General features: G+C 40.9%; 1 long non-coding RNA gene across 1 annotated transcript; it reads left to right on the top strand.

The window, feature by feature from the left end:
- The first annotated feature begins 1,841 nt into the window (after window positions 1-1,841).
- LOC141171832 (uncharacterized) lies at window positions 1,842-3,636 on the top strand. The gene is made up of 3 exons (XR_012252376.1): window positions 1,842-2,015; window positions 3,161-3,388; window positions 3,537-3,636. It is a non-coding gene; the product is annotated as an uncharacterized lncRNA (long non-coding RNA).
- Window positions 3,637-4,245: the final 609 nt, after the last annotated feature.

The raw sequence follows: 4,245 nt of genomic DNA, 5'->3' as shown, positions 1-4,245 counted from the left end.
ATTTATAAATCTTAATATTTACTGTGGACATTTTACATTTCAGGACATTTCTGCCCCGTTGGCTCCTCTGATCCTCAGCCCTGTCCTCCTGGAACATATAATCCTATAGAAAGGCAGGCTATTTGCCTACCTTGCACAGAAGGGTAAAATGCACACCCCCAAACTGTAGTTTTTTATTAATCGTGTGCTGAGATTAATGTCCTCCCTTGTGAAATTACAGGTTCTTCTGCCTCAACAAGACTTCATCGCTGGAAGGAAAAGAATGTCCTCCTGGGTTCTTCTGTCCTGGAGGGACGTTCTCTCCGGAGCAGTTCCCATGTCCCAGAGGCACGTACAATGGGCACAGAGGAAGCCGCTCTGGAGAGGACTGCCGGCCTTGTGACCCAGGTAATGATCGACGGTGAACAAATCTCTATGTGAATGCTGATAACATTACTCCTTCCTTTAATGCCACTCTCACAATTATCTTTTTATATGTGTTGTGTTGTTTTGTTTTTTTTTGCAGGACATTACTGTGACACATTAGGACAGACGCGGGTGACTGGTCTTTGCTCCGAAGGATACTTCTGTACACATTCAGCGAAAACACCAACTCCAAACCAGGGACCTCTGGGAGATGTGTGTCCGTCAGGGTATTATTGCCCAGTGGGGTCTGTAGTTCCGCGTCCTTGCCCCTCTGGCTCATACAGTAACACCTCGGGAAATGTGGCACCTGAGGCCTGTGTGCTCTGTGAACCAGGTAAACTGTTTTTTTTTCTGGATCACTGTAAAAACGGCCATAACCTTTGTACATTTATGGCTTGATGAAGGCCCTATGTGGCCTAAACGTTAATACCTCCAATTAGAAATGTAGAATAGTACTCCTGATAACCTATATGCAGGCCATTGCAACGGCTTAGGTATCCATGGTGACGACCACTACCAATTAACTAAATGTCACTATATGAGTGGTCGTAACCATGGATACCTAAGCTACTGCAATGCCTTGAACATGAGGTAAGCAACATAGGTTATCAGGAGGACTATACAACATTTATAATTGGAGGTATTTGCTAATTTTATTATTACACTTACTACATATTGAGATAGGATCTTGGAGATGGGAATACCCTTTTAATAAAGCAACTTATCGGAGGCGAACGTGACGAGGAGTTTGGACTTTACGGCTGTAACTATAGCTGTAGGCTACATACGATAATATGAAGGAACCACTCAGGTGCAAGAGCACTGTATCTTTTTGTAAGGGATAACACATTGGTTTCTCCTATCTGACACTAATGTGTTTTCTCTGATATTTGGCGGTATTATCCATGCCTTTTAATTATTGCCGCCGTTTGTTTCTTGCCGTTCGGTGGATGGACTAATTTTTTCAAAGGATGTGCTGTGAATTGTAGTTTTTCCCCTGATTGTGTTGTGAACATTGTGGGGAATACGCCGCTGATTTTCCATCCAGATAAGAAATTTGCAGCGGCCTCATTTATGCTGCTGATTTGTCATTTTGGATTTCAGTTTTTTGCAATGCGCTAAATCCATAACATGTCAAATATCTCTGCACAGTTTAATGCATATTTTGTTTGTGGAGTTTTCATTGCAGAAAGTGAATGGCAGCAAGTCCAATTCACACCGATCTCTTCTCTTAAAATATAGGATACTTCTGTGATAGACCTGGACTGGCAACTCCAAATGGCCCCTGTGATGAAGGCTACTACTGTACCAGAGCATCCGCATCTCCTCATCCTCCTCAGGTGATGTACTCTTATTTCACTCCATGGTGCATTTATATTGTATTATTACCGAGGCTCTTATAATTGAGAATCATTATGTATTTATTCCATAGGTGGCCAGCAGTGGTGGCCCATGCCCTGCCGGTCACTACTGTCCACTGGGAAGTCATCTTCCTCATCCATGTCCTGCAGGCACCTTCTCACAGTATTTGGGACAAGCCAGCTGTGCGGCGTGTCCAGAAGGTTTCTATTGTCCTGTGCAATCCACTAACACAAGCATTTGCCCTGAAGGTGGAGATATTTTAATGCTTAAAATTTTGATCACTGTGATTTTATGTGCATGTACCGGCGCCTGCATGAACTTGCATCTTGTCCCTAAATAGTGACGAGGTCGGACTTATTCATATCTATGTATTAGAAGAACGAGCAACCTGTAAAGCTTCAGTATCCAGCGGCAAATCTCCATGAAGATTATAAACATTTTTTTGCAGATGTTGCAACAGATTTTTGGGCAGATTTGATTAGATCTGCAGGAAAATTGGCAGCTGAAAAGATGCAGAGAGGAATTTTGTGCACACTTATTGTTACTCTATATAATTTAAGAAGATTTGTTAAAACTACTGCAAGAAGCCCAGTTAGTGACCCAGCACTGGAGTTAGGATCTTTGTCCCTATTACCCGCTACTCCCAGATTGTGCAAAACCCGGTGACAAGTTCTCTTTAACCCATTTCAGCATCCACCATACATGTACAATGAATGTCGGGTGCGTGTGTATAGGGTGGGCCCTTACTGTACACGGTGGGCGCCGGCTGTGTTATACCACTGGAACCTGGCTCAAATAGCAGCGATATGATTTAGCTCCAAACTGTTTAACCAGTTAAATGCTGCTGTCATTCTCTGCTAATTGGTGCAATCCTGGTGGAAGGTCAATTCAAGCTCAAATCAGTTGCCAATAGTCTAATGTATGAAAAAATCAAATCGTTCAACACGTCCAGTAAAGACCATAAAGCTAAATACAATCAAAATGCCAGAATTGCTCCATTCTATTCTGCTCCTCTCTCAAGAACGGCAATAAAAAGCAATCAAAGAATCAGATCTATCCCAAATTGCTACCAATAAAAATGTCCACTCACCACACACAAAGCAAGACCTCATACAGCTTCATTGTCGGAAAACTAAAAAAAAAAAAAACTATCTGTTGGCAAAAAACGGAGACAGAAGCCATTTTTTTTTTTATAAGGTTCTAAATTTTAGCTAGTAAAATATATAAAAAACTGTTTGGTATGACCATAATCACACTGACCTGGAGAACCACGTTCTCAGTCTATTCTTACTGCGCAATAAACGCCATTATCCGTACATGGTAATGACTGTGTAGTGATGTCGGCCATTCCTGGGTTTACAACCAGTATTAATTTACTTTTGATTTATCATAGGTTATTACTGTCCAAAGAAAACAGAATTTGCAGAGCTGCACCCCTGCCCACAGGGTACATTCAGCGGAAACCAAGGCGCCCCGGACATTGGCACGTGCTTGCCCTGTCCACCAGGGATGTTCTGTTCAAGGCGTGGACTGGGAAGACCAGAGGGATTCTGTGCATCCGGCTGGTTTTGCCCTGCAGGGTCGATATCTGATAAACCTGTCTATTCTCTAGAGATTCCAGGTAATATATATATATAAGATAATGATCTATCCCAGTCATGTAATGGATTCCCAGCTGCATGGCTTGTTACCGTGAGTATCAGAGATGTATCCTGTAATGAGATGTGCATGTACCGTCTATATGTAATTATTTTATCTATTTCTTTTAGGACCTACAATACCATCTAACCTTTCTAGATATGGCATGTGCCCACCAGGAACTTATTGCCCCCAAGGTTCATCTCACCCTTTTCCCTGCAGCCCAGGTAATATTTCCTTTGTCCTTTCTTGGTTTTCTAAACTTTTTAAAACTATTGAATTTTTGTATAGAAAGAATTTGGTTGTACAGAGTGAAATGACCAAAACCTGGAAAGTCACAGAACATGTATGGAATATGTAACCTTCTTAATGGAAGTCTGTTTATTATCAAAGTCCACCCACATATTGAGTCCAACAAAACCTTAAAAAGGAGAAAAAAAAACATAATAACAGGAAAGTGGAGGACAGAAGGAGACCAAAAATATGGACAATCAATCAGCGGTGTTATTGACGTCTCAAAGTTTTCCTTTGGTCAGTTCCTACTTATTCGAGGGGTCCCTGTACAATAAGCCGATCAAAAAGTGTCAATAACCCCAGATGTGAACCACTATCACTGATGAAATTTGGCAGTAGGGACTTCATACTAAATGCTAAAGTATTCTGGAATATTATGCAAGTGGTCAAATGATCACAGGTTCAAGTAGACTATGTAAAAAAATGTAATTAAAAAATCTAATTGTTTAAATCACTCTCTTTTCCCAATTCAAGAAAAGAAAAAAAAAAGTATATTTGGTATCACCTTGTCTGTAAATGTCCAAATATTTAAAAAAATATTTTAAG

The sequence above is a fragment of the Phyllobates terribilis genome, unplaced genomic scaffold, assembly GCF_046119375.1.
Source record: "Phyllobates terribilis strain yellow unplaced genomic scaffold, ASM4611937v1 Scaffold_12__6_contigs__length_324123572, whole genome shotgun sequence".
NCBI lineage: Eukaryota > Metazoa > Chordata > Amphibia > Anura > Dendrobatidae > Phyllobates > Phyllobates terribilis.
Note: the sequence above shows the minus strand (reverse complement) of the source record. Positions and strands in the feature narration are given on the sequence as shown.